The sequence below is a fragment of the Hermetia illucens genome, chromosome 6 (genome assembly GCF_905115235.1).
Source record: "Hermetia illucens chromosome 6, iHerIll2.2.curated.20191125, whole genome shotgun sequence".
In the NCBI taxonomy this organism is placed as follows: domain Eukaryota; kingdom Metazoa; phylum Arthropoda; class Insecta; order Diptera; family Stratiomyidae; genus Hermetia; species Hermetia illucens.
This window is the reverse complement of record NC_051854.1, coordinates 32,550,020-32,558,183: the sequence shown is the minus strand read 5'-3', so window position 1 is coordinate 32,558,183 and position 8,164 is coordinate 32,550,020.

Sequence of the window (8,164 nt, the reverse complement as noted above, 5' to 3'; positions counted from 1 at the left end):
TTTGGGTCCAGAATATGTTTTTCGAACCAGTGGTCGTGGTGCTATTAATTTTGCGTTGTCTGGCAAAAAATCCAAATTTTCATTCAAGATAAATGCTGGTTTCAGTCTTTCTGTTGAAACGTTAATTTCCTTTTCGTCTTTTTTTATTGTGTACACGCGATCCGATATTCTCTTGATTACTTCGTGCGGGCCAGTGTACGGTTGTTGCAGTGGTTTTTTACACGAATCCACTCTTAAAAAAACATGACTGCATTTCGGCAAATCTTTATGTACAAAAATGCTGTCTGTTCGATGATGTGACGCTGGTGTAGGCTTCAATCGACGAATGTCTCGTTTGAATTTTTCAAGAAAGATTGATGGATCATTTGGAGCATTGTTTTCCACAAAAAAATCTCCAGGCAGTCGCAACGATGTCCCGTAAATCATTTCGGCAGGAGAACACTTCATTTCTTCCTTGTACACGGTGCGTAGTCCTAACAAAACGGTAGGTAACGTATCAATCCAATTCATCGTTTCGTGGCACATTAAAGCTGTTTTCAATGTTCGATGCCATCGCTCGATCATTCCGTTCGAAGCAGGATGATATGCTGTTGTCTTGATGTTCTTTGAACCGATTAACTTCGTTAACGATCGAAATAGCGAAGATTCGAATTGACTTCCTCTGTCACTAGTTATAATTCGAGGTGTTCCAAACCTGGCAATCCATGATGTATAGAATGCAGTTGCAATTGTGTCAGCAAGCGTGTCAGTTGTAGGAACAGCTTCAGTCCATCTCGAAAACCTGTCGATCATTGTAAATAGATATCGAAAATTCTGAGAAGCTGGCAGTGGTCCGACAATATCAATATGTACATGTTCGAATCGTTTGTCTGTCGACGGAAAATGCATTGGTGATTATACGGTATGTCGATGTACTTTCGATCGCTGACAATTAATGCAATTTTTAGTCCATATTGCTATGTCCTTATCCATTTGCGGCCACACATATCGTTTGCGAATCAACTTCTTACTCGCTTTTACTCCTGGATGCGATAATCGATGAATTGAGTCGAATGCTCTTCGTCGAAGTTGTTTAGGAATAAACGGTCTTACGGTGCCTGTTGAAACATCACAATATAAAATGCGATTATTATCTACAGGAAATTCTTTCAGTTGAAGTGATGATGTAGTCGAATCCAAAAGATTTTTTAACTCTTCGTCCCGTTGTTGTTCAACTGCAATTTCTTCCGGATCCAGCGCAGTTGTTTCAATTCCTTCTAACCGTGATAAAGCATCTGGGACAATATTCAAGCTTCCTTTAACATACATAATTTCAGCATTGAATTGCGAAATATATGCAAGTTGTCGTGCCTGTCGTGGAGTAGCCTTCGATAATTTCTGTAAAAACGCATGTGTTAATGGAAGATGATCCGTTTTGATAAGAAATTGCCTTCCTTCAAGTCGGCTCTGAAAATATTTAATAGCAGAATAAATCGCTTGAAGTTCTTTGTCATAAGTACTATAATTTCTTTGTGCGTTGCTGAATTTCTTTGAAAAGAAACCTAAAGGCTTCCATGTCGCATTTTGCTGCTGCTCCAGTACAGCTCCCATCGCAAAGTTCGACGCATCGGTACATAACGCTATTGGTGCATTTAAAATCGGATGAGAAAGCAATGCGGCACTTTCGAGCAAGCCTTTGCTTTTCTCAAATGCGTCTTCACTTTGTTGTGTCCATTGTATTCGTGTTCGATCGTTTTTCTTACTATTACCAATCAATTTATTCAATGGTAACAGTACTTCAGCTGCATTCTTCATGAAGCGACGATAAAAATTTAGAAGTTCCAAATACCTTCGAAGCTCCATAATAGTTTCTGGGCGTTTCGCGTTTCGTATCGCATCGACTTTCGTGGACAAAGGTTGAATCCCTTCGCTGTTGACCGTATAACCCAAATATTGTACACTTTCTTTGGCAAAATGGCATTTACTCGGGTTGATTTTGATGCCGTATTCGCTCAGTCTCTTAAAAAGAACTTCTAAATGTTGCTTGTGTTGTTCCAGGCTGTTCGAAGCGACAAGGATATCGTCCAAATATCCAAAGCAAAAGTCGAGGCCTCTCAAAACAATATCTATATACCGTTGAAAAGTTTGAGCGGCATTTCGTAAACCAAATGGCATATAAATAAATTCAAACAATCCAAATGGTGTGATTACTGCTGTTTTGGCAACGTCTTCTTCGGCAACTGGTACCTGATGGTATGCTCGAACTAAATCAATCGTTGTAAACACTTTTTTATTTTCGAGGTTGTAGGTAAAATCTTCAACATTCGCAATAGGATAACGATCGGGAATCGTTATCGCATTTAGTCGACGGTAGTCCCCACAAGGCCTCCATTCCTGTGACTTTTTTGCTACCAGGTGTAATGGACTAGCCCATTGACTACTGGAAGGACGACAGATTCCATCCTCCACCATTCGTTGAAATTCCTGTTTGGCTGCTGCGTATTTGTCCGGTGGTAGACGTCTTGGTCGTTCTGCTACTGGTGTGCCTCGAGTCGTAATGTGATGTTTGACGACATGTTCTCGAATTGCGGCCTTAATACTCGGATTCGTTATTGACGGGAATTTTGCAAGGAGTTCATGAAACTCGTCTCCTCTTCGAATAGTTGACAATGTTGGTGCAGAATCGATTGTAGTTGTTGTAGCTGCTTCTAATGATGTTTCACCGTCAACAAGTCGTTTTCGACGCAAATCGACCAATAAATTATAAAAATTGAGAAAATCGGCCCCAATTATTGGTCTCGACACCTTTGCAACACTAAATGTCCATTGAAATTTTCTGCGAAGTCCAAAATCAAGTTTCAGTGTTTTTTTCCGAAAGTTTGTATGATTGAACCGTTTGCGGCGTAAAGGCAAAAAGAAGAAGCCAGATCCTTGTTGTTAGTATGCGGAATAACTGAAATATCGGCACCTGTGTCGACGAGAAATGTAATCCCGTTTGACTTATCCGATACCAAAAGACGGTTCTTCGTTACGCCATCGCTGACCGTACGTATTGACGATGGCAGAATTAGTTTTCCGCCGGCTTCGATTGAACGAAAGAGCACGGTTCTCGACACTTGTTGGCTTTATTCCCGAAAGTACGATGATAATAACACCAATCGCTGTTACCATATTGTCGGGATCGTGATCGTGAACGTTGTCGGTTGTTCGAACGGCTTCGCTCTCGTCGTGCACCCATTTCCAATTTCTTCAAACGTTCCAGAATTTCGTCCAACACGTTTTTCTTTGCCGGTTCCTCTTTTGGAATCTGAGTAAATTCCACGTTTCGGCTTACACTTGACACAGACGATGTCGCACTAAATTCGTCCATTATACGGTCGGCCATTTCTGAGAGAACGCTCATTTTTGTATCGGTTGACACAGTTAAAATCGCACGTACGCGGGAGGGTAACCGTCTCAACCATAACGCTCTCACCGCATCTTCAGGCAATTGATCACCAGCCATTGATTTAATTTCCCGATAAAATTGAGATGGTCGTTTGTCACCTAACTCCAATTCTGTTAGAACTTTTGTTAGACTCGTTTCCGATGTATCAGTAAATCGTTGAATGAGCTGACGCTTTAATTCGTCGTATTTATTCACTAATGGAGGTTTTTCTACCACATCAGCGATTTGCTCTAGTATCGCAAAATCTAGACAGGAAATCACTGCGTTGAACTTAGCATTGTCTGTTGTAATGCGATTTGAAGCAAATTGTGCTTCCACTTGCGCGAACCACAACGTAGGCCTCGGTGCCCAAAATGGCGGAAGTTTCACGTCGCGAATAGAGTCTACACGCACGTCTGAACGCGGAGGTAAAAATTCTTCCAGTCTTCTACGCGTATCTATCTTCGGAGTTTGTATATCCTCCTCACTCACTTTATTACTTGTAGCCATTGCACTCACTGAATAATTGTCTTTTATGCGGGGTCACCAATTTGTAGTGTCTACTACAATATATATTAAAACTAGAACGGCTCGGGATCTTACTTGTTTATTAGCTTTAATCTGATTACATTTGTAAAACTAAGTTCACTCTTGTCGTAACAACTCTCTTCGTATCAGTGTCCTTTGTATCGCGATCGCCGGTTATTTATTTTTTGCATTACTTCCAATATCAAGCACTGACTCTCACGGCGCTGTGTTCGTTAGAATGCAATTCAGGGCTACCACAAATGCCCGCGTAGCTGCCATCTATTGGCAAGGAATGTATTATGTTTTGCTGGGGTGCCATCTTCTTCTCAGCTTATTAACAAAGAGTAAATGTAAATGGTTTGCTCCTATAATATGACACCATCTCTGCCATCTATTAAAAATTCAGTGTACCTCTCCTGAGCATAAACCAGCATAAGGCCAATTTGCCTCGATTCCTAAACTTTCAAATTCACCACTCTAAAACAGTGGAATCCTGATAATTCGTACATCGATTACTCCCGGGAAATTCGTACAAATTTTCTTTATTTTACACTCCCGATAATTGATCATGCCGATAATATTATACTAATATCGGGATTCTACTTTAATAAAAATGTCATCGAGATGGGATGGAGTTTGGTCTTTACTTGCCGCTTCTCTTCATTCACTTCAAGGCACCCTGTGATAGTATAGCCAGGATAAAATTGTACAAGGCTATGGGAATATTCGATATCCCGACTAAATTGATAAGACTGGCTAGGCTGACCCTGACTAATGTGCGAGGCCAAATAAAAGCAGCAGGAGACCACTCTCCATCAATAGTACACTCATCTTTAACTTCACTCAACTGCAGGCCTATGTAGACGGCGCCAAATTTTGGCTGTACATTAATGAAGGCTAGACCTAATACACGGTGGCAAGGTCAGCATCAAAAGCGAAAGAAACAACAACATAAAATAGCACGGTCAACTGGGAACAGTAAAGATGGATATGAGAGTATAATTTCGAAACCGTTGATAATTTCTCCTACGATCGAAAGTCACAACTGATAACAACCATAAAACGCGCACGCTTTTCGGTAGCCAGCTTATAAAAAGAGAAATAGTTTAAGTTTAAGCGTTTCTATTTTCTTGCCAGCCTTCATGCATTCTTTGGAGACTTGAGTCCTTAGCAAGAAAAATTGCAACCTCCTAACCGCGTCAGACAGAAAAATTTTCCAAAGAATTTTTGGCTCCCTACAGACAATGGACGATTAGATTGTCTATCTGTCTGTCTGATTGTGCATAAAATCCGTTGCAGTGGGCGGATCACTTAATCGATATGGGTGAGGATGATCCAGCCTGGGACGCCAAACGCCAGACAGCTTTTACTCGGCGCAAAACCGGTATGTCTGGAAGCTTAGGGTGGGTTAGATAGGACACCGTTTGTTACGTCGTTCATATGATGATAAGCTCCAAATAAGCATATTTTAAATATAGACATTTCAATGTGCTGAATATATAGCTGCGTTTAATATTTTGCTGTCCTGTATGTATATTGTATATTTTAATAACTTAAACAGTGTCTGGACATATAAAATCGATTTCATGAACGATATAGTATAACATTATTTTTAAACCGATCAGGAGACATACTTGCTATCTTTGTGACTTCATTTAATTTCCTTTTCCAAAAAAAAATTAATATCGGAAATGAAAATAATAGTAAACCCCCAACTTACTTTTTCAAGACTCTTTATATAACGCCACATAGTTCAGTAATTCCTTCCGACAATTGTATTGGTAATTTCGTTCTTTTGTACAAATCTTTAATAATATTTACAAATTTCTACTCTTTCTAGAATCTGATAACAGAAAACGCAGAGTGTCGTAGGACACCGAGTCAAAAACCTGCAAATCAACGAAGAGTACATACACATATTATGTTGTACAAATACTATATTTAATAAACCGAAATTGGCTAAGGTACATATGGGCTTATTTTGTAATTTTGTAATAGTAATCTCGATTGAGTGTCCGGATAGCTGAGTGGTTAGAGCGCAAGGCTGTCGTACGGAAAGTCGCGGTTCAAATCTCACTGGTGGCAGAGGAATTTGTATCGTTATTTGACGTCGGACACCAGTCGACTCAGCTGTGAATGAGTACCTGAGTCAAATCAGGGTAATAATCTCGGGCGAGCGCAATGCTGACCACATTGCCTCCTAATGTACCGTTACGGTCTTGAATGAAGTGCTCTAACACACTTCAAGGCCCTGATCCAATATAGATTGTTGCGCCAACGATTATTATTATTATTATTAATCTCGATTGAGTAATCAAAATGGTACAATGCGGAAGTGATTGGTGGAAAACAAACGTGGGGGCAATCCTGTCAAGAAATGGGGGAAGGTTCTTGGCGCATGGACAGCATTAGGACGTAATTAAATTAGTCCTAATCAAACAATTAACTTGTACGTTAAATATTAATACTCTAGTTAGAAAGACGGAGAAACTCACAAGAGTCCTTCGGAAGAGGCGCATTGATTTTTGCGCTCTACAAGAAACTCGATGGTGGTGCCAAAACCAATATGGGTTTGGCATCGCTATCTCCGAGGATTTCCATGGAGAAGTCGGGGATGACCGGCTGATGAAATTCATTATTATTTCAGTAAATCACGTGCTTCACTTCTTCACTACATTCACACTGCAGACAGGTCGACCCGATACCGAGAAAGATGCGTTCTGGCAACTACTTCATATATGATTGTTGAATCTTTAAAGACCTGTAACATGCCTGCTGATGACTATCATTGCCGCTGATTTTACCGGTCATGTGGGTGAAAAGGCAATAGATGCCATGGAGAAAATGGTTTGGAGCACGCAATGAAGATGGCGGCTTGGTTCATCAAACGATTGTCTCATCTTAGTACATTTTATGGTGGAAAAAGTAAAATTCCAATCGACTATGTCCATAAAAGACAACAGCAGCTTATCACCGTCACCAGCTGCAAAGCTATTCCCTATAAGATCATTGCATGCCAAAATCGCCCGCTGATTGTTGTTGTCTGAAACAAAGCCACCGGTGAAACAAAGTGCAGAATGCACTGGCTCACTCATGGTGATGATTTCAGTGAGAAATGATCTCAATCGTGGAATTGTACGAAGAAACGACTCTATGATAGGTTTGTCGACGATAAAACACTGGCCAATTAACAAATTTACAAGAAGAAAGAAAGGGATCATTGTTACACGAGCGGTCCATTACAAAGATATTTAAGATAAACTGGGCTGGGACGGGATGTGAAATTTTCGACTGACACCAACGCCTATAAGATATCGAACACTACTATTATGTTAATGACAACTTGCTTTGCTTTTTGATCGATGAGCGGCGAGGCGAGATGACGAGAATATTTCGAAAAGATTTCAAGGGTTCGAATTCATCCATCACTTCTAACATTGCCGATATTTGGAGTAATTACCTATCAGATCCACTGAAGCCGGGGAAGCAATAAAACCAATTAAGTCAGTGAAACCCAGAGTCAGATGACATCGCAATTAAACTCAGGAAAGCGAAAATTGGACACAACGCGGTATATGTGTTATTACACTATTATGTATTCTTCAATCGGGTTATTGAGGGTGATAGAATACCACCTAGTTAGCACCAACGCTTCAATATGCAAAAGAAAGGCAATCCAGCAGAATGTGCAATTTCGATCCAGTTGTTGTTCTATGAAACATCTTTATGGTATGCCGTGAAATTTTTTGAACGTATTCTTGACAAACATATTCTTGCAATTGCTCAAAACCGTTTCGTGACTCTGTTGGTGCTCATCAAGAAAGTGCCCTCTCACCACTCCTCTTTGTTCTTGTTATGGACACTGTCCCCCATGACATCCAGCGTCCAGAGCGTTGTTTCATGCAGACGATCTCACAGCGAAGCTGATCTCCAGCCACTTGTTCAGTCCGAGACAGAATTTTTGTCGACCGTCAATAACAGTGACCTGCCCAGAACTGAGCTAACAGGACACCATTGTCTGAAAAAAATCGATGCCTCAAAATACGCCCCTTTCCGATATCTCTATCTTTCGCAACTGACTGAAAAACCGCCTTAACTTCATCCTAGGAGTGTTAAATTTTGCATCAGCAGGACCAGAGTATTGTATCGCGCATACATTCCAGTGAAATATTTAAATTTCATTCACGAAGAATCTATTCACTCACAAAGAATCCAACCCTTTTTAAGGTT